Source organism: Tamandua tetradactyla, chromosome 2, assembly GCF_023851605.1.
Source record: "Tamandua tetradactyla isolate mTamTet1 chromosome 2, mTamTet1.pri, whole genome shotgun sequence".
In the NCBI taxonomy this organism is placed as follows: Eukaryota; Metazoa; Chordata; class Mammalia; order Pilosa; family Myrmecophagidae; genus Tamandua; species Tamandua tetradactyla.
This window is the reverse complement of record NC_135328.1, coordinates 192341506-192364950: the sequence shown is the minus strand read 5'-3', so window position 1 is coordinate 192364950 and position 23445 is coordinate 192341506. Positions and strand designations below refer to the sequence as shown.

The 23445-nt window shown below is 40.1% G+C and overlaps 1 protein-coding gene across 4 annotated transcripts in view; it reads right to left on the bottom strand.

Moving 5' to 3' along the window:
• PHC2 (polyhomeotic homolog 2) overlaps positions 1–18770 on the bottom strand; it is a 146306-nt gene extending 127536 nt beyond the window's left edge. For 2 of the 4 annotated variants that reach the window (XM_077150403.1, XM_077150401.1), the window contains exon 1: positions 17856–18341. The gene's annotated coding sequence lies outside the window, so the exon portion shown is untranslated. Of the gene's footprint in view, positions 1–17855; positions 18342–18656 lie in introns of those variants that run through there. The other 2 variants (XM_077150404.1, XM_077150405.1) reach the window with 2 other exon arrangements.
• Positions 18771–23445: the final 4675 nt, after the last annotated feature.

The window sequence follows — 23445 nt, the reverse complement described above, 5'->3', positions numbered from 1 at the left end:
TGTGAGAATGATACAGGGAGGAGGGCTGGAGCATAAATGAAATCACAAAGAAAGATAGATGATAAAGATTGAGATGGTGTAATCTAGGAATGCCTAGAGTGTATAGTGATAGTGACTAAATGTACAAATTAAAAAAAATTTTTTTTATTAATTAAAGAAAAAAAGAAATTGACACAACATTTAGAAATCATTCCATTCTACATATGCAATCAGTAATTCTTAACATCATCACATAGATACATGATCATCATTTCTTAGTACATTTGCATCAATTTAGGAAAAGAACTAGCAAAACAACAGAAAAAGATATAGAATGTTAATATAGAGAAAAAAATAAAAATAATAATAATAGTAAAAAAAAAGAAAAGGAAAAAGAAAAAAAAGACACAAACAAACAAACAAAAAAAAACCCTATAGCTCAGATGCAGCTTCATTCAGTGTTTTAACATGATTACAATTAGGTATTATTGTGCTGTCCATTTTTGAGTTTTTGTATCTAGTCCTGTTGCACAGTCTGTATCCCTTCAGCTCCAATTACCCATTATCTTATCCTGTTTCTAACTCCTGCTGGTCTCTGTTACCAATGACATATTCCAAGTTTATTCTCTAATGTTGGTTCACATCAGTGGGACCATACACTATTTGTCCTTTAGTTTTTGGCTAGACTCACTCAGCATAATGTTCTCTAGGTCCATCCATGTTATTACATGCTTCATAAGTTTATTCTGTCTTAAAGCTGCATAATATTCCATCGTGTGTATATACCACAGTTTGTTTAGCCACTCGTCTGTTGATGGACATTTTGGCTGTTTCCATCTCTTTGCAATTGTAAATAACGCTGCTATAAACATTGGTGTGCAAATGTCCGTTTGTGTCTTTGCCCTTAAGTCCTTTGAGTAGATACCTAGCAATGGTATTGCTGGGTCATATGGCAATTCTATATTCAGTTTTTTGAGGAACCGCCAAACTGCCTTCCACAGTGGTTGCACCATTTGACATTCCCACCAACAGTGGATAAGTGTGCCTCTTTCTCCACCTCCTCTCCAGCACTTGTCATTTTCTGTTTTGTTGATAATGGCCATTCTGGTGGGTGTGAGATGATATCTCATTGTGGTTTTGATTTGCATTTCTCTAATGGCCAGGGACATTGAGCATCTCTTCATGTGCCTCTTGGCCATTTGTATTTCCTCTTCTGAGAGGTGTCTGTTCAAATCTTTTTCCCATTTTGTAATTGGGTTGGCTGTCTTTGTGTTGTTGAGTTGGACAATCTCTTTATAAATTCTGGATACTAGACCTTTATCTGATATGTCGTTTCCAAATATTGTCTCCTATTGTGTAGGCTGTCTTTCTACTTTCTTGATGAAGTTCTTTGATGCACAAAAGTGTTTAATTTTGAGGAGCTCCCATTTATTTCTTTCTTTCTTCAGTGCTCTTGCTTTAGGTTTAAGGTCCATAAAACCGCCTCCAATTGTAAGTTTCATAAGATATCTCCCTACATTTTCCTCTAACTGTTTTATGGTCTTAGACCTAATGTTTAGATCTTTGATCCATTTTGAGTTAACTTTTGTATAGGGTGTGAGATTCTTTCATTCTTTTGCATATGGATATCCAGTTCTCTAGGCACCATTTATTGAAGAGACTGTTCTGTCCCAGGTGAGTTGGCTTGACTGCCTTATCAAAGATCAAATGTCCATAGATGAGAGGGTCTATATCTGAGCACTCTATTCGAGTCCATTGGTCGATATATCTATCTTTATGCCAATACCATGCTGTTTTGACCACTGTGGCTTCATAATATGCCTTAAAGTCCAGCAGCGCGAGACCTCCAGCTTCGTTTTTTTCCCTCAAGATACTTTTAGCAATTCGGGGCAACCTGCCCTTCCAGATAAATTTGCTTATTGGTTTTTCTATTTCCGAAAAATAAGTTGTTGGGATTTTGATTGGTATTGCATTGAATCTGTAAATCAATTTACATAGGATTGACATCTTAACTATATTTAGTCTTCCAATCCATGAACACAGTATGCCCTTCCATCTATTTAGGTCTTCTGTGATTTCTTTGAACAGTTTTTTATAGTTTTCTTTGTATAGGTTTTTTGTCTCTTTAGTTAAATTTATTCCTAGGTATTTTATTCTTTTAGTTGCAATTGTAAATGGGATTCGTTTCTTGATTCCCCCCTCAGCTTGTTCATTACTAGTGTATAGAAATGCTACAGATTTTTGAATGTTGATCTTGTAACCTGCTACTTTGCTGTACTCATTTATTAGCTCTAGTAGTTTTGTTGTGGATTTTTCCGGGTTTTCGACGTATAGTATCATATCGTCTGCAAACAGTGATAGTTTTACTTCTTCCTTTCCAATTTTGATGCCTTGTATTTCTTTTTCTTGTCTAATTGCTCTGGCTAGAACCTCCAACACAATGTTGAATAATAGTGGTGATAGTGGACATCCTTGTCTTGTTCCTGATCTTAGGGGGAAAGTTTTTAATTTTTCCCCATTGAGGACGATATTAGCTGTGGGTTTTTCATATATTCCCTCTATCATTTTAAGGAAGTTCCCTTGTATTCCTATCTTTTGAAGTGTTTTCAACAGGAAAGGATGTTGAATCTTGTCAAATGCCTTCTCTGCATCAACTGAGATGATCGTGTGATTTTTCTGCTTTGATTTGTTGATATGGTGTATTACATTAATTGATTTTCTTATGTTGAACCATCCTTGCATACCTGGGATGAATCCTACTTGGTCATGATGTATAATTCTTTTAATGTGTTGTTGGATTCGATTTGCTAGAATTTTGTTGAGGATTTTTGCATCTATATTCATTAGAGAGATTGGTCTGTAGTTTTCTTTTTTTGTAATATCTTTGCCTGGTTTTGGTATGAGGGTGATGTTGGCTTCAAAGAATGAATTAGGTAGCTTTCCCTCCACTTCGATTTTTTTGAAGAGTTTGAGGAGAGTTGGTACTAATTCATTCTGGAATGTTTGATAGAATTCACATGTGAAGCCATCTGGTCCTGGACTTTTCTTTTTAGGAAGCTTTTGAATGACTGATTCAATTTCTTTACTTGTGATTGGTTTGTTGAGGTCATCTATTTCTTCTTGAGTCAAAGTTGGTTGTTCATGTCTTTCCAGGAACCCGTCCATTTCATCTAAATTGTTTTATTTATTAGCATAAAGTTGTTCACAGTATCCTGTTATTACCTCCTTTATTTCTGTGAGGTCAGTGGTTGTGTCTCCTCTTCCATTTCTGATCTTATTTATTTGTATCCTCTCTCTTCTTCTTTTTGTCAATCTTGCTAAGGGCCCATCAATCTTATTGATTTTCTCATAGAACCAACTTCTGGTCTTATTGATTTTCTCTATTGTTTTCATGTTTTCAATTTCATTTATTTCTGCTCTAATCTTTGTTATTTCTTTCCTTTTGCTTGCTTTGGGGTTAGTTTGCTGTTCTTTCTCCAGTTCTTCCAAGTGGACAGTTAATTCCTGCATTTTTGCCTTTTCTTCTTTTCTGATATAGGCATTTAGGGCAATAAATTTCCCTCTTAGCACTGCCTTTGCTGCATCCCATAGGCTTTGATATGTTGTGTTTTCGTTTTCATTCGCCTCGAGGTATTTACTAATTTCTCTTGCAATTTCTTCTTTGACCCATTCGTTGTTTAAGAGTGTGTTGTTGAGCCTCCACGTATTTGTGAATTTTCTGGCACTCCGCCTATTGTTGATTTCCAACTTCATTCCTTTATGATCCGAGAAAGTGTTGTGTATGATTTCAATCTTTTTAAATTTGTTAAGACTTGCTTTGTGACCCAGCATATGGTCTATCTTTGAGAATGATCCATGAGCACTTGAGAAAAAGGTTTATCCTGCTGTTGTGGGATGTAATGTCCTATAAATGTCTGTTAAGTCTAGCTCATTTATAGTAATATTCAGATTCTCTATTTCTTTTGATCCTCTGTCTAGATGTTCTGTCCATTGATGAGAGTGGTGAATTGAAGTCTCCAACTATTATGGTATATGTGTCTATTTCCCTTTTCAGTGTTTGCAGTTTATTCCTCACGTATTTTGGGGCATTCTGGTTCGGTGCATAAATATTTATGATTGTTATGTCTTCTTGTTTAATTGTTCCTTTTATTAGTAGATAGTGTCCTTCTTTGTCTCTTTTAACTGTTTTACATTTGATGTCTAATTTGTTGGATATTAGTATAGCTACTCCTGCTCTTTTCTGGTTGTTATTTGCATGAAATATCTTTTCCAAACCTTTCACTTTCAACCTATGTTTATCTTTGGGTCTAAGATGTGTTTCCTGTAGACAGCATATAGAAGGATCCTGTTTTTTAATCCATTCTGCCAGTCTATGTCTTTTGATTGGGGAATTCAGTCCATTAACATTTAGTGTTATTACTGTTTGGATAATATTTTCCTCTAACATTTTGCCTTTTGTATTATATATATCTGATTTTCCTTCTTTCTACACTCTTCTCCATACCTCTCTCTTCTGCCTTTTCGTATCTGACTCTAGTGCTCCCTTTAGTATTTCTTGCAGAGCTGGTCTCTTGGTCACAAATTCTCTCAGTGACTTTTTCTCTGAGAATGTTTTAATTTCTCCCTCATTTTTGAAGGACAATTTTGCTGGATATAGAAGTCTTGGTTGGCAGTTTTTCTCTTTTAGTAATTTAGATATATCATCCCACTGTCTTCTAGCTTCCATGGTTTCAGCTGAGAAATCTACACATAGTCTTATTGGGTTTCCCTTGTATGTGATGGATTGTTTTTCTCTTGCTGCTTTCAAGATCCTCTCTTTCTCTTTGACCTCTGACATTCTAACTAGTAAGTGTCTTGGAGAATGCCTATTTGGGTCTATTCTCTTTGGGGTGCGCTGCACTTCTTGGATCTGTAATTTTAGGTCTTTCATAAGAGTTGGGAAATTTTCAGTGATAATTTCTTCCATTAGTTTTTCTCCTCCTTTTCCCTTCTCTTCTCCTTCTGGGACACCCACAACACGTATATTTGTGCGCTTCATATTGTCATTCGGTTCCTTGATCCCCTGTTCAAATTTTTCCATTCTTTTCCCTATAGTTTCTGTTTCTTTTTGGAATTCAGATGTTCCATCCTCCAATTCACTAATTCTAGCTTCTGTCTCTTTAAATTTACCATTGTAGGTATCCATTGTTTTTTCCAGCTTTTCTACTCTGTCCTTCACTCCCATAAGTTCTGTGCTTTGTTTTTTCAGTTTTTCTATTTCTTCTTTTTGTTTCAGCCCATGTCTTCTTCATGTCCTCCCTCAATTTATCGATTTGGTTTTTGAAGAGGTTTTCCATTTCTGTTCGTATATTCAGCATTAGTTGTCTCAGCTCCTGTATCTCATTTGAACTATTGGTTTGTTCCTTTGACTGGGCCATATTTTCAATTTTCTGAGTGTGATCCGTTATCTTCTGCTGGCATCTGGACATTTAATCAGATTTCCCTGGGTGTGAGACCCAGCAGGTTGAAAGATTTTTCTGTGAAATCTCTGGGCTCTGTTTTTCTTATCCTGCCCAGTAGGTGGTGCTCGTGGCGCTCATCTGTCTGTGGGTCCCACCAGTAAAAGGTGCTGTGGGTCCTTTAACTTTGGAAAACTCTTGCTGTGGGGGGGGGGGGGTCGCCAGCCAAAGCGGCTTGGGGGAGTGCCAATCCGAATCTCCCAGCTGGCCCGGGGATCTGTGCGCGGGGAGGGTCACCGGCCTCTGCGGCTTGGGGGAGCGCCTGTCCAAATTTCCCAGCCGGCCCGGGGCACCAAGCGTGGTGGGGGGGCGCCAGCTGCTGCGGCTTGGGGGAGTGCCTATCCACCGTTCCCAGCCGGACCGGGAAGCCACGTGTTTGGAAGGGACCCCAGTCGCCGTTCTCCGCGGCTTGGGGATCTCTGATCCAATTCTCCCAGCTGGTCTGGGGGGCCGCGCGTGGGGGGAGGGCGCCAGCCGCCGCTGCTTGAGGGGACCGCCTGTCCAATTCTCCCAGCCGGCCCGGGAAGGAGGGAGGGAGGGACTCTGGCCGCCTGCCGCCCCGGCCCAGGGTAGCCCACGCCCCCTCGGCGATCTCACCGGAGCGGGTTCTCCCAGCCAGTCAGCCGTTCTAGAATGGGGTACGCTGTCTTCTTGGTCTCTGTCGTGGCTCCGGGAGCTGTTCTGTATCGTTTCTACTTCCCTAGTAGCTGTTCTGGAGGAGGAACTAAGACCCACGCATCTTACTAAGCCACCATCTTCTCCGGAAGCTTAAAAAATGTTTTTGCAGGAGGAAGAACAAAAGAATGTCATTGCTGCAGTGTTCTGAAAATAGATGGTAATTAATATTTTAAAATTTCAACTTATGTGTGAGACTAAAGCAAAAAAGGTTTATTTGGTACAAATTTATATTTTGACTAGTGCCTCTCCTAATATAACTTATGTAGATAGTTGGTTGAACACCTTAAGTACATGGAACTTTGGGTAGGACATGAGATTTTGTTGGTTTGTCCAGGTGATGCCCTGATGGTTCCCAGAGTAATCTGATCAGTGAGTGGAAAAGTATTTGCAAAGTCCCCTTTGGGGAATGGTGAGAACGGGGGTAAATTCAACCTCCCCAAGTTGAATTCTTGATAGTCTCACAAGCAGTGTGGACAACCAAAGCTATAGGCTGAGTCCCCACTCTTGGGGTTTGCTCATATGAAACTTAACCCCACAGGAGATAGGTCAAGCCTACTTAAAATTAGGCCTAAAAGTCACCCCCAAGAGAACCTCTTTTGTTGCTCAGATGTGGCCTCTCTCTCCAGCCAACACAGCAAGCAAACTCACCACCCTCCCCCTGTCTACATGGGACACGACTCCCAGGGGTGTGGATCTTCCTGGCAATGTGGGACAGAAATCCTAGAATGAGCTGAGATTCAGCATCAAGGGATTGAGAAAAACTCTAGAATGAGCTGAGACCCAGCTTCATGGGACTGAGAAAACCTTCTCGACCAAAAGGGGGAAGAGTGAAATGAGACAAAGTGTCAATGGCTAAGAGATTCCAAACAGTCGAGAGGTTATCCTGGAGGTTATCCTTATGCATTATGTAGATATCACCTTGTTATCCAAATGTAATGGAGAGGCTGGAGGGAACTGCCTGAAAATGTAGAGCTGTGTTCCAGTAGCCATGTTTCTTGAGGATGACTGCATAATGATATAGCTTTCACAATGTGACTGTGTGATTGTGAAAACCTTGTGTCTGATGCTCCTTTTATCTACCTTGCCGACAGATGAGTAGAACACACAGGATAAAAATAAATAATAGGGGGAACAAATGTTAAAATAAATTTAGTTTGAAATGCTAGTGATCAATCAAAGGGAGGGGTAAGGGGTATGGTATGTAAAATTCTTTTTCTGTTTTTGTTTTATTTTTCTGTTGTCTTTTTATTTCTTTTTCTGAATTGATGCAAATGTTCTGGGAAATGATCATGATGATGAATATGCAACTATGCGATGATACTGTGAATTGCTGTGTGTATGTGTTGGGAATGTTTGCGTTTCTTTCTTGTAATTTTTTTTAATTAATAAAAAATTTTTAAAAAAAGATCCTTAATTTAATAACATCTGCAAAGACCCTTTTTTCTGATAAGGTAACATTTATAGGTTCCAGGGATTAGGGCCTGCTATCTTGGGTGGCCATTATTCAGCCTAATACACTTATCACTAGGAGTAGAGATATCTAGTGTGAAAATCACAACATAAACATTTTTTTAAAAGGATATTTAGCTTTCTCTACAATAAAACTGTTAGCACCTGCAACCTTATTCCAAGGCACAATCCATTTACCAGGAAATAGATGCCCAAACTGTAAGCAAAGCATTCACAATGAACTAAACATCCTATAGGGCTGACATGCAAACTCAAATACATACAATTATGAGAAACATAACAAACTTGGTGGTAGTGGGGGTATGCTGGTTTGAAATGATGTATGTATCCTAGAAAAACCATGTTTTAATCCAATCCCATTTTGTAAAGGCAGCCGTTTCTTCTAATCCCTATTTAGTATTGAATGTTTGAAACTAATTAGATCATCTCCCTGGAGATGTGATTTAATCAAGAGTGGTTGTTAAGCTGGATTAGGTGGAGGCATGTCTCCACCCATTTGGGTGGGTCTTGATTAGTTTCTGGAGTCCTATAACAAAGGAAACATTTTGGAGAGAGAAAGAGATTTCTGAGAGAGAATGGCATAGCCATGAGAAGCAGAGTCCACCAGCCAGCGACCTTTGGAAATGAAGAAGGAAAACACCTGCAGTGAGCTTCGTAAAGGGAAACCAGGAGAGAAACCTAGCAGATGATGCCATGTTCGCCACATGCCTTTCCAGATGAGAGAGAAACCCTGACCCTGTTTGCCATGTGCCTTCTCACTTGAGACAGAAACCCTGAACTTCATTGGCTTTCTTGAACCAAGGTATCTTTCCCTGGATGCCTTTGATTGGACATTTCTATAGACTTGTTTTAATTGGGAAATTTTCTCAGCCTTAGAACTGTAAACTAGCAACTTATTAAATTCCCCTTTTTAAAAGCCATTCCATTTCTGGTATATTGCATTCCGGCAGTTAGCAAACTAGAACGGGGGTATTCCTAGAAATGTACTTTTTCATGATACAAATAAAAGAGCTTTCTAAGATCACCAGTAAGAATCAAGAAAATTGGGAGAAACTAGATGTGATAATGGCAGTTATGACTAAAGGAAGTTTGAAAAACTGATTCATTCTTAATAATCAAACATACTTACACTAGGACCCTGCATATATAACTACATTACACAAGGGTGAAGAATTTTGGCTCTGAAGTTAGGCATGAGTTTGAAGTCTGTTTTTATTATGTATTAGTGATATGACCTTGGACAAGTTATTTCACTTCTTTAAGCCTGTTTATCTTTAAAATGAGACTAAAAAGACTGATTTCACTGGGTTGCTGTGAATATTAAATAAGAACACATAGCCCTAGCATGGCAATTACCATATATAGTAAGTCCTCAATTAATTGTAATCACAATTAATATCCTGTAAGAAATACTACTCTTTCTAATAAAACTTCATCATCTATTTTGCTATTGTTTCATCTTCATTTTTTAAATTTTATTTTACAGGACAGGGGAGTATTTCCTTTAAGGAATATGAGCTCATGGGTGAAAGGCATTAACACCACACAGAAAAAGCAAAGGAAATAATGCAGTCTGCAGTTTTGGTATGCATATACTTGGGGAAAGAAGAATAAAGAAAGCAAGAACTTTGCAAACCAGTTAGGGAAAGGAAGCAGGGCCCAAAGAGGTTGTTGTGTGACTAAGAAAGTTAACATACAGTACTTGAGGTGTAGAGAAACAAATGAGGAAATTAAGAATTATACAACAGAAATCTAAAAAAGAAAAGTTGGAGGTCTCACTCTTGTCCAAACCACCCTCCACATTGCTGATATTAGCTTTCTAATAATCATATCTGATCATCTTACTCCTATACAGCTTCAATAGCTCCCCAAGACTCCAATATAAAGTCCAAAAAGGCATGGCAAACCAAGCCTTCTATGATTTGACCCGCTTACTTTTCAGGCCTGTTTCTGCTACTATATTCACATGTTATGCTCCAGTCATGTCCGAGTATTTGGAGTTCCCCAATTACACTATGCACTCTCATACAGACGCCCCAACTTTGTGTACAGTGCTACTTCCAGGGTGCACTGTCTGTCTGGAGTGCACTCTCTGCTTGAGGAGCTCCTCTTCATTCTTCAATTGTCATTTCAAATGTCACTTTCTCAGAAGTTTTTTTCTGACATTTCTAAACAGAGTTAGCAATTCCTCCTCTAAGTTTTCAAAATATCTTGTACATACTTCTTTTTTGTCACTAATTAACAAGCTAATTTAAGCACTAATTTCTGCTTCCATGTCTGCCTTCCTTTAGAAACTGCTAAGGTACCAAAATTATGTTTTTTTATCCTTGCATTCTCCACAAGAATGAGGTACAGAAGTCTAAACATGTTTGTTGAATAAGTAAATGGATTGTAAAGGCCCAAAACAGAAATAAAGCTTAAATACTTGGGTGAATAAGACACAGCAGGATACTAAAAGACAGTTATGTATGGAAAGGTCAGTCCCTACAATTTGAAGATTTTGTCATGGATGGCAACTACAATATTCCCCTCCAATTATTCCATGCTATCACGACCAGAGACAGAATTTTGGGCTAACTTGACCCAGCATAACCTTCCCTATCTTACATTATTTACAAATGGTTCTTACACTCACTTTGCCTTTGAGGAAGCAATTCCATTTTCATATGCTTTAGTGTCACCAAGTTTAATGAAGTAACCCCTATTTCAAAATGCTCCAAAAGCCAGGTTTCTCCTTCTTACTGTATTTTTCATTTTGTCTCTCCCTTGCTAAACGGAATGGAAAACTTAAGTGCTAAATTAAGGATGAAATAATCTGAGCCCAAATAACTGTACAACTTTAGAGACATTATTATACTTCTATACATCTCAACTTCCTCTTTCTTCAAATGGAATCAACTCTGCTGATCTAGGAGTTCACAGGAAACAAGGGCAAAACTTACATAGCGCTTACTATGCAACTACATGTATTAACTCATTTACTTCTACAATTCTTTGATAATAATAATAATATTATTATCCCCATTACACAAAAGAAGACTGGAGCCCAAAGAGCGTGAAGAGTTGAAGAAGATATGAAGGTCCCAGTTAATAACTGGTAAAGGCCGTCTGGCTCCAATGTCCATGCCATTACCTTTGTGCCCTGCACCCTATACTCATTACACCTTATTGCCTCTCTGCAGACCAATGAAAGGTACCATATAAAATGCCAATACATTAAAGTACAAAATGGCTTGAATACCATAATTTTTTCAAATAAATGCGTCTTGTTTGTAACTGAAAACATAACAAAACTGAGAAGGAAAGGAAAGGAGATGCTAAATGTTAGGTCTCAATTATGGGACAGTGTTCTATACGTTAACCACATGCATTTTACAGCCAATATTTTATACCACAAGCAATCCATCATTTAAAGCTAAAATAAGGGGGCTTCTGAGATTAGCAATTAAAGAGATGGATTTTTCCACCACTAGGACTACACCTACAATTTAGATGACAGTATCACTAGATAAACATTTACCCTGGAGTGTATGTGGTTTTATGGATCAATCAGTTAAGTTTTTCTCAGAAGCTACTACCTAAGAATAAAAACATGGCACAAGATATATACTTGTGCTTATGCTTTTTCAAAAGAAACAGAATTTAGTTTTTGAAAAAGTATTAAGTACGTGACTAAGCCCATATCGCCCTATACTAAAAAAATTAATTTAGAGCAAAATTTAAAGAATATTTACTAGGTACAATGCAGCCCCTTCATATTGTTATCAATTTCTTATATCATAGTCCTTTCTGGACAATGGATCATTTAGAAAGTTATGAATAAATATTTGTTGAATGAATAAATGAATATCATATTTCAGAAATGGATTCAGAGAAACTCTGCACTTACATATGGTTCTTCAGAAGGAACACGTGCCTTATAATAGTCATTATCTGCCCTAGAGAACACTACTACTCAGTCTCTCCTCAAGACGGATAACATTCTTTATGTTTCTTGAAAAGTCTAAAGTCACCTTTAACTGTGCCCATGGTTTCTACATTTTTCTTCTCCCATCAGGAAGAGAACAGAAAAAGACCAGGTTACACTGTTTCCTTGGACCTGTATTAATACCTGTGAGGTTCTCTCTCCTGTCAAGAAAAGTTTCCTTAACAACCATATTTACACACTTACTCAATTCCTTCCCGTCCTTTGATTCACTGGTTGGAATAAAAATTAATTTGTATTGAATTGCTGAAGCTTATAAGTTAATCAGTCCATCAGACTCACAAAATTTGAGACCTTGTTTTTCCTAAAACCGCTTCTTAAAGGGCCTGTCTCATCTTCTTTAGAACTTTGAATGCAAGTCTCTTCAGTTCAAATATTTTTAAGCATATTTAATGGTATGCTGGATGTTTCTGGCTATAGGTAAAGAAAAGAATATTTTCCTAAGGGCATCTGGCCAAATATCATTAATTAGGAAGATCAAGAGGCATCCTAATTCAGAATAAGCAAGGGGTCTAATTCATAAAGATCAGTGATGATAAGGAATCAGAAAAGAAGAGGCAGGACCAAGAAAAAAAAGTCTACTTCAATGGAGTAGGAAAGCTGGCAAGTCAAATCAAATGATCTCTGACATACATAATAGTTTCTTTACATTTTAACTTTCAATGCCAACAGCACAAAAGTGTCTAGAAAGGGAGATGAAGAAGAGTATGTTTCTCATAGGACACAAGAGGAAGTACTTACAGTACACCTAAGTTTTCTAAAGAATAGAGTAAAAGTAAACAATGGTACCAACTATGCCTAAGCTCATTCAACAACCATTTATTGACCATCCACAATGTTCAAGGGTGGTTTTAGGAACTACAGAGATATGTAAAAGACATTGCCTCTAGCAATCACAGCAATTATAATAGAGACGTTAAAGTACAAAGAAAGGACAGAAAGGAAGGATTCTAATTCAATAAAGGCAAGTTAGGAAATGCTTCTGAGAGATGACGTTTGAATTGAGTCTTAAAAGATAGTGCAGTCTGTTATTTTAAGCTGATAAATTTCGGGGTAATGTGTTACATAGCAATAGATAACTAAGACAGTGTTTTATGGAGATTGTACCAATAGTACAAAAAGGAGACATAGACATCTGAACTTTGTTTTATGAATATATCATAGGGTATATTTGTTCTTATTTTCAATCACACATATTCTTAGGTTCCATGTTGGTCCATGTTGGGAGCAGAAAATGAGAACATGCACTCTGAATGGGGATAGGTAATGGGAGAAGGCAGCACCATCTCAGTCTTCTATAATATTCTCCACAAAGGAATCCTCTACAAAGGAATCCAAGTTGGTTAGTGTTAGAAATTTAGTCGAATGGTGAACCAGTGTCAAGGAGTGTCAGGAACTGGTCAAATGGTTATTCAGAGATGCCAGAAGAGAGAAGAGCAAGAGAGCTGTAAAAGTTGTTTTGAAAGAGAATAATCATGACAACCAGTAAAACTTGTTAAATTCAGGTAGCGACTATATAGCTAAAAATGAAAGACAGTATCAAAAAGGCCAGAAGGTAGATAGATAAAGGAATAGAATAGGCAACAAAGCTAAGAGTAGAACATGAGCATTCAAGACAACTGTACTAGCCATGGCCACATGGTCCAAAGCTGCTGGATAGTGTAATACCCAGCCTGATTAAAAAGGTACCAGATCGGGGCATACAAGTTGTATCATACCTGTTTAATCCCAACTTGTTTCATTAGGTTAAAAATTGGTCTCCAAAGCTTCCCACCAGCAAATGGGTATACCTGAGTACAATAGGAATAGAAATTAACTCATTTTTATTTAAGGTGGGAGGGACAACAGCATCAGGACTCTAACTCTCACATTTAATAATATCCTCAAGATATGATGGATGAGTTTCTAGAAGTCATTCTGAACAATTTCTTGCCTTTTTATCTCTATCCTTTTCACACTGGCTGCGTATCTATGTGACGCTCAAAATGCCCTGCTTTTTACCTTTCATACCACTAGATCCAAGGAGTCCAATATGAAAGGACCATAGAAAAATGTGAGATGCACAATGCAGTAAGAACTTCAGGCCACACATCCAAAACAAAGGATATAGCACACAATGCTTTTGCAGTTTCAGGAGACAGTATCAATACTTTCAGGTAGGACTGGCTACATAATTTTCGAGTCTTAGAGCAAAATGAAACTACGGGGCCCCTTGTTAAAAATTATTAAGAATTTCAAGATGGCCACAACAGAGCATTAAACCAAACATGGGGTCCTTTTAAACACAGGGCTCTGGGAGACTGCAAAGGCCTTATTCCCATGAAGTTAGTCCTGTGCCAGGGACAGTATAGAGCAAGGTCCTTCAGAAGAGCTTTAGAATCATTAGCTATGTGACCTTTGGCAATTTACTTAGCCTCTCCATGCTTTCAAGAGGTTGCGTGGTTATAATCTAGTATTGTGAAGCTTACATGGAATAATGAATAGCTTATTTACAGAGTGCTTAGCACAGTACCTAACATGTAGTAAGCACTTAATAAATGGTAGCTATTAATAATATTATTATTATTCAATGAAATATACAGGTAACTATGGAAGCAGTAAGTTTATGAAATGAATTACTATTAAAGCTATGAGAGAAAGAGAACGAAACTTTAGGGTGACAAAAATAATGAAGTAGATAGGGAAGATCAAATCTTTTGCTTTATTCTACTGCATTCTCTAACCACTTTCCTATTTATTTTCTTCTTTCATTGCCAAACACACAAAGGGTGATCTACGTGCTATCTCCATTTCTTATTAGCATCTCATATCATTGTCCTCTCTAATGGTGGTTTTAAATATCCCCACGAACACCCCCCCAAACTGAAACATATTTAAAAAGTTACTAATATCCTGCTATTTATTAAATATAATGGGATTTTCCCACTCTCTCTGTTCAGTTTCACACTGCTAACCAATTCCTCCAGTTTGATACCCTCTCTTCTCTGACTTTTGATACTACACTTTCATGGCTAATAGCATCACTAGTTGGTCTTGCATGTCAGGTACACAACAAAGAGGTGGGAAATGGAATGCAAGTTGGACTAATAAATGATTCTTGTACTTCTCTATTATACCTTATTTTCTACTATATTTACTTCATTTCTTCTCGCTATCTCCCTAAATGTAGGCAATCTTCAAGTCTTAGTCATTGGTCCTCTATGCTTCTATTTCTATGATATCACCACTGACAATCCCAACTAATCTTATGGCTTCAATTATCACCTCCTGGCAACACAATTACACTTTCTGTATAAGACTCCCTGATTTCTCTCTTTTGAACCTCAGTCCCCACTTCCAAATGCTTCAGGGATGTGTCCATTTAGAAGTTCTAATATCATCTCAATATATGTAACAAGATATATATATCCTCAAACCATATTTCCTTTTGTCTATTCTATTTCTGTCAAACCCCTCACTTTGATTCAAGGCTATATTTGACTCTTCCTTATCTTTTGTCCTCCACATGCAATCACATAAAGTCCTATTTATTTTTTCTCCCTAATACTTATTGAATCTTTCTCTTCTTTTCACCAACATTACCCTAACTCAATTCCTCATCCCCTCACACCTGGACTATTTAAATAACCTACTAACTGGCGATACAGTTCCCATTCCCTCTCTCTATAAAGTTTATTCTCCACATTGTTGTTGAGACTCTTTTTAAAATACTATTTTCATTATTTCACACTTCCCTAATTAAACATCTTCAGACTTTCCATAATCTACAGGATAAAATTCTAACTCCCTAGTTCGGCATTCAATGTCTGGTACGATATGGCCTCAACCAACCCTTTCAATCTTACAACTTCTCTACTTAAATTTTGTGATCTTGCCAGATGAATCAACTTCATCCATTAATGCCTGAAAATTTCCTTCCATATTCTGGTACTGTTTTATGAACATTATTTTTCCTGTCTGGAAATTCCTTCCTCCTTCCTTCTTTCCACACAACAAATTTCACAGTCTCTGAAAAACCCTTCCCTGCTAATCATAGTCCATAATGATCTTTTCCTTCTCCCAACTCCTGTAATGCCACATATTTAATGCTTCAAAAATTTACTGAATTACTGCCCTACATTTGCTATTTCATTTAATCCTCACATTACCTCTGTGTGGTAGATGCCTTATTACAGATGAAAAAATGAAGTCAAGTAACTTTACCAAAGTCACATAACAAGTAACTGGTGGAAGTGGGATCTGAATCCTTGTTTAGCTGAAAATAACCCCCATGCTACACCACTTCTCTCATTTTCCTATCTCTTCCACAGCACCCGGCATCATATTTGCACAAAAGTGGATGTTCAGTAAATATGCTGATTGAGAGGACTGCTTAAATACCACCCGTGATTCTCTAGCACTTACAGAATTATCAATCTCATCTGTGCACATTAGGCATATCACCCCAGTGTCACCTTCTTTACATGGCTTGAGCTGTAATACAGTACACAGGATCTGCAGAAATTTACCCTCATCCACTTAAAAAAAAAAATTTGGTTTAAGCAAAGCTAAAAGGTTTTTATCTGATTCAAACACGAGGTGAGATTTTGGTCCACCTTACTACTTCCGGGCCGTAATAGGCTATTTCCAAATGATGAGGAAGTAAAAATAGACTGGCTAGTTGATGATTTATGAGATAAAATGGACTATTTATAGTTCTAGAGGTTGGTGTGAAGGCAGCAGAACAGGATTTTCTCTGCTTTGGTACCCAGGACCTCAGTAAAAGAACCCAATAAAAGTGAATCATGAGTGGAAATTGGGATCAAGAAAAAGGAGGGTGAGAAAACAGAATGAAGGAGGCACTGGAAATAGCCTATTAAGATGGAACTATTCTTTTTTACATAGCTGCTTGCAGCTCTCAGATCCAGCCCTGCTTTATACAGCCGGCACCACATTAACAGTGGGCTTTATCATTTTTGCATGGCACCTGGCCTCAGTCCTGGACTGCCTGCCTTCACCCATTTCATAGTTCAGATCCTCTTCTGCTCCAGATACTTCCAATTTCTGATCTTACTACTCATTTCCTATGGTCCCACAGATTTTATATTTAGCATAGTTTCCCTAGTTATGATTCATATATTTCTTCTTTTGCATGGTATAGATTTGCCCTCCCATGATGCTGATTCTAGCTGCCTTTGGTAAACATTACATTCAATTTTCAGAACTTTGGAGCTACTGTAAAGGATCCCCTTTCCACCTCTATAAGTCAGACCCTTACTTTGAAAGGGTCACAAAGACAAGGAATGAGGCTCAGAGAAACTGATAAGGAGATAAAGTGAGGGAGAAGAACAACAAGAAGGAAAATACAACCGGAAAATCGTAGGGACTAGAAATTCTAGGTTACCTTTGGAGAGTTATATTACTGAGAAAGGAAAATAACCATAGTTGCAATATAAAGCCATTCCCTAAACATACCACACTCTTTTCACCATTTCTTCTGCTTTGGGTTCCCTTCTTGTCATTCCAGTTTTCTCTACAAAGCAAACTCCTACTAATCTTTCAAGACCTTGCTAAATGTATTTTTCTCTGAAACCCTTCCTTGACCTTCTCAGACAGATAATTGCTCCCTCCTCTGTGCTTCTAAGCTCTTTATATATGCATCTATTATAGCTATTAACACTTTTACTGATAATTTTATTTCTGTCTCTCCTGGTATTTATTTGAGGACAAGGACTAATTAATTATCTTATTCATCTTTCCATTCCCAAGACATAGCAGAGTAGCTGGCACATAGCAAGTGTTTTCTGTTGTGTAATAAAGGACATCAAAAGCAATATGGAGGTGCAATTTGCATGTCACTTTGCAAAAATCAAATTTGTTCCTGGTACTTTCATGTGTAACCATGCTGCTCCTTGATGTAGAAAAAAAAAATGACTTGAGACCCATAAAGGAAATTTGAGGGATCTTACTGGCACATTAGCCAAGTTTTCATTCTTACTCGTGATAGAAAACACTTTTTTCCACACTTCCAAGAAACTCCCAGGGCAAGTTAATACTGGTAGCACATCTCTCATACAACCATCTCTATTGTAGTGAAAGCTCAATTTACACTATAAAACTAAAGCTGCCACCAGTCTTCCTGGATTGGGGGAGAGAGGGGTGGATATTTAAAAGAGACACTTCTCTAGCAGAACCAGGACTAGGGTAGGGGAAGGATGATGAATTCAAATCCTTTCTTACAAAAAAAAAAATTGTCAGAAACTCACGCAAAACAGCCATTTCCTCTGTACATGACAGACCAGATTCAGGTGTTCAGATGTGACTTTTATCCACAGATGTCAGGTTAGCACCCAGCACAGAAAACCAGAGGCTAGTGCCCCTTTTGGGGCATCTGTCTTTCCCAAACCTGGAAAATCTTAGGGCCTGCTTTTCCTTTGAGGGAATCTTCCTCTTCTCCCAGAATGGGCGGCAGTTCCCTCTGCTGGCGTTCCCTAGGCACCAATCTTGCCTTAGCCCCACAGGGGGCCCCAGCATGACTCTGGGTTAAAAGTGCCAGCGACTGGCCTGACAGGACGAGGCAAAGGAGAGACGCCGAGGTCAGGCCCAGGCCCGACCCCCACCCGGTCTCCCCGCACTCTGCGGGGCACGCGAAGGAGAAGCAGGCCCGGTAAGGCCACTGGCTGTTGAGGCGCGGGCCTCTACCCGAGACGGGACTCGGCCGCTCTAGGAGAAACCACGAGACCGTCCTTAGTTCAGCCCGTCCCCATCAACCTCCCGCAGGTTCCCGGCCCCAGCGCTTCCCAGCACCCCTCGCCGCGGCTGAGTCCCGGCCCCCGCGCGCCGCGTCCAGTCAGCCAGTCGGCCTGTTCAGTCCTCGCGCGGGCCCCGCACCGCGGATCCAGGAGGCCGCCCGCCTGCCCGTGCCCACGGCAGTGCCCCTCCCGGCGCGGCCCGGCCGTGACAGCTGGGTGCCCAAAGGGTTAAGCCGGCAGCGCCGCGGCCGGTGTCCCCCGCGCTCAGCCAGCCCGCCGCGAGCCGGCCCCAGCGCGCACGCGCCCGCCAGTTACCTGCGATCGCGTTCGCGCTCCTCCTCCACCTGGCGGCTCTCTCCCGGGGGCCGCCCCTCAGCCCGCCCCCTCGGCTCGGCGCCGCGTACCCAGCTGGCTACTCGGACGCAGTCGGGAGAGGAGGGGCGTGAGGGTGATTACCATATATTAGCATACTAGAGCGCATCACGTGGCCTCTGTAGCCAATGGTCATTCTGGAAAGGCGGGGATTGGGCTGAACACGCCTCCGAGCTGCTCCGGGCCTGAACCAGTAACCTTGGCAACGGCCGGCAGGGGAGGGGAATGGGGAGGCACCAGAGCCCTGTGGTCCCCCGGGAGCGTCTCCCTTACCTGAGTTGCGCGTGGCAGAGCTACGTACTTTTTCCACCCCTCCAATGGAAAATCAGCCAGATTCATCTACGGCAAACATATTGAGCGTTCACCACGTAACTAACGCTTTTCCGTGGTAACTCTGTAGTTGCAGTGCGTACTATTAAATTCCCTCGAGAAGGGAATACGGAGGCTCAGAGAGGTTAGGTCACTCGCCCAAAGTCACACAGTCATAGTGAATGGCCAAAATGGGGATCTGACTTCAGGCCCAGAACTCTCCCGAGCTGTTTCTCCAGCAGGGGTCTCCCAGCACCTCTTCACAATTCCAAGTCTACTAAGCAGAAGAGAAAAATCCTTGCACATAATTGGTATAGTAGTTTGCTGTTTCCTCACAATGGCCTTTGAGAGCAGTAGGAAGAACAGATGAGGGAAAATAAGGCCCAGAGACATGAGGTCACCTGCTCTGGGTCAAACAGCTATTAAGAACTTGCACTTAAATCCTATAATTTACAATCAAGTTCACTACTTTATAAACCTTTTAAATCAATAGTTTCAATACAGTGGGTAATGGTATGATCATTTTACAGATTAAAAAACTGAGGCAGATTTTGCGTTCAAATCCAGGCTCCAAAGGTTTGTCTCAAGGAGTCTCAGTGTATAAGGTTCATTTTAATTTAGGCTTGGGCTTTAGTTTTCGCTAATAGAACTTTTCTTCTCAAGATGTGACAGTGTTATCTCTTAATATGAGCAATATGTCTCATAACATGTGATATGTGTTAAGGTCACAGGGGCTAAGTATTAAAAGAAAATAGAGTCAACCCTACAGGCAGGCAGGGGCACTACAGAATTCTTCGCTACTTCATCTTTACTTTAAGGATAGTTCACTTAAAGGTGTAGTACTTTAAAAGTACAAACATTTCCATAAAAACTTTCCTTCTGCTCTTTCCTTTAGTGTAGCTTAGTGGTTCTCTAATTTTAACGAATATAAGAATTACCGAACAGCGACCTATACTTCAAACTAAATATGCTAAACTTTATGGGCATTTTAAAGGATTAAGAAAGGTAACTTTGAAGGTACGTAAATGTCACCCTCCTAACCCCTGAGTGGTACTTAAGAATGCAAACTTAAAAGTAGACCTACTTGGCTTAAAATCCTGACTTAGACGCTACTAGTTGTGTGACCTTGGGCAAATTATTTAACCTCTCTGTTCTTCAGTTTCCTCATTTGTAAAATAGAATAGGAATGTTATGAGAATTAAGTGTATTAATGTATATAAAGCATTCAGTACAGGCTGTGGCCCAGAGGTAAACCCTCCTTAATTGTTAGCTATTGCCATTTCAGTTATTGTCCCAGAAGCTTTCATAGGAACTGACATGTACAGAATCTCTCAAGATTTCCTTGCTGGCTTTGGAATTCTGAATCTGCCTCCATCCCTGGTGGCATATTGAGCAACCAGTTGTGCTGGTGAAGTCTTGTTATCACTTCAATTGACATTCTCTCTTCTTGGGATCATAAATAATTCCTAGACTCAAAGGAGCTGGTTTCCCCTGCACATCTCCCAGCACCAAATTAATGGAGTGGCTCCTTGCCGAAGGGGATCTGCGGAAGGGGATCTCCACAAACAGCGGAGCCATAAGTCAGGCTCCTTGAAACACTTTTATGAGCGCCTTAATGAGGGAGATGAGCTGTCATCAGGAACTCATCCCATCCTTCCTGGCCACAGGAAATGAGCTCTTTGTGCTCAAAAGGTTTCCAAAGCTGAGGCGCAAAAGAGTTTTCAGGAAGTGGGCCAGGGATGAGAAACTGTTGATTCAGAGACTCCCAGGGCTAAACAGCCCCCACTTCATCCTGCCATTCACCCTTTGGATCAAATTACTCATGGTCTTATTGTAGCAGTGGCACCAAAGGGTGTTTTGCAGGGGAGGAGGCAGTTCTCTCTCTTTCTCCTCCCCCTCCCCTATCTGCACACTTTAACAGTCACCCTCCTCCAAACTATCTCCCAAAGGCATTGCCATATAGACTAACGGTGAAGAGGACTGTCTCTGGAGCCAGAGAAACAGGTGTGAATGTGTAAATTCTATTTCCATAACTCACTATCTGTGTGACCACCAGAAAGTTGCTTAACCTCTTCTGCCTCAGTTTCCATATCTGTAAAATGGGAATAATAGCAGTTGCCTCTTCATAGTGCTTAGACCACCCTGTAGTTAGCACTGGAGATGTATTTGCTAATTAAACAAAATAAACATACAAATTCAGTACAAACAATATACTTTCTTAGTAGTAATTATGACCTCAAAACGTGTCCTGGGTTTGCCCTTAAAACCCTTCTGACTTGCATATAAACTTTGCCTAGGAATAGGAAGAACATGTGCTTGGGAGCTCTAGTTTGAATCCTGGCTCTGCCCCATTCCTTGCTATGTGAACTTGGCCAAATTATTTCACCTCTTTGAGCCACATTTCTTTATTAGTAAATAATGACTTAACTTCCTCCTGGAGCTGTTCTGGGGATTGAATCAGATAGTGCCTGGCAAGAGGTGGTGAGGTCCTGAATGGACAGTGATTCTGCTTGATCTTGACCACCCCTTCCCCCTTGCTCCTTTGCTGAGATGTTTTAAGTGCACATCTTCACTATCCAGTAATAAAAATACCTAACATTTACTGAGCAATTATCCTGACCCCATGCATACTTAAACACAGCTAATCCTCACAAGAAATCTAAGTCTCAGAAACATTAAGTAACTTGTCCAAGATTGCAAAGGAAGTTAGTGGCAGAGCCAGGACTCAAACTCAGGACTATCTGATTCCAAAGTGCATGCGATCACCCCACCATGCTACAGGCCCCCCCCCAACTCCAGCCTGGCTAACAGAATTCTGGGAATATATGTCATGTTTCTTTAGCATTCCTTCCCCCATCCCCACACATTCTCTCCACTCTGCCAGCAGCACTTAGCACAGTAAATGCTTCCCACATATTTACTGAATGAGTGGAAATAAATGACTGACATCCCCTCATAGTCAAGAAAATTATTTTTTTTCTTAGGCTGTCCCTGATGGAGCAGAAAAGCAGCTGGCAAACCTCCTCCTCACCCTTTAGCATTCTCTTCTTGCTAAATAATCATATGAGAGAGTGTCTCTCTTTTCTCCCACTAGGGAATCAGGCTTCTTAGTTTCAGAGAGCCACAATAGTGATGAGTCACCTTCAGTGCACATTTGGAGAGATGTCAGGACCACTGGAGCTTTTCAGGGCTCTGTTAACATGCATCAGTGGAGTGATTTCTGAATAATGGCTTTGGATAGGTTTGAGGTAGAAGGATGTGTAGAGGAGATGGAAAATGAAGGAAGGGGATGATGAGAAGGGGAGGTGGTCCACGAGAGGCAGATCACACTGACAAAATGGAGTGTGGTCTAGGGTCCCTAGCGACCAAACTTTTTCTTAGCCAACTCCATTTTTCCCAAAGATGTCTCACCTTATAGCCTGACAGTATCAGAGCTGGAAGGGACTTCAGAGAATCATTCATTCATTCAATAAGCATTTAGCAACCCCCTACTATATGCCAGGCACTGTGAGACTGAGTATTCAGAGAGAAAAAGGCATGGTTCAAGGAAACTGAGGCCCAGAGAGAGGAAGTGAGCTGTTTAAAATCACACTTCAAGTTAGAGTACAGCCGGGAGCAAAAGAGAGTATCCTGAGTCTCAATCCTGAGTCTTTTTTGATGCCTACAAGGAAGGCTTCTCACAACCCCCCGCCATACCTGAACTGGCACACAGGCCGATCAAAGCTTTTTAAAGGTATATGCATTTTGAGGCTCATTACCAACTTCACGAAGCTTCCATAGTCAGAAGGGTCCAGTATTTGAGGGAGTTTGGAGCCTAGGACAAAGGTAGAACCATACTCTTTCTGAAAGTGCAGTCCTGTAGCATATCTTACTGGCCCAATTGCCTAAACTTTGAAGCATCATCTTCTCTGGATGCAGTAGCAGAATTGGGGATAAAGGAGTTCTTTAGGAGCAGAGACAAAGTCTTGTTCATCTTTTTTTTGCCCTCAGCTAACCAAAAACAATCAACAATGAAAGAACATTGCTCCAGTTAGCACCAACGGATATTTATTTTCTCACTGTTTCTACATCCTATGCTAAGTGACAGTGCATAGTTGGTTTAAGATACCTGAATTTCACCCCAAAAGTCACAGTTCTTTTGACATGAATATTCCATTTGTCACTTCATCATTAGAAAACATGGTGTCTTCATCCCAGTATTGGTGACCAACACGAATACAGTCCTGGCTCAAATTGTCATGATGTGAGATATCAGCCTGGAGCAGCAAAGTTGAAAACTGGGGCAGGCTGGGGTCAGAGGTGGGGTCAACCCAGCAGGAGTTGTTAGATCAGAGCAGGGGTGAGAAGGAGGTCAGATGAGAGATCAAAGCCCAGGAACTAGGGCAGGTACACAGTCAATCTAGACTCTCCTGAGGATGGTAGC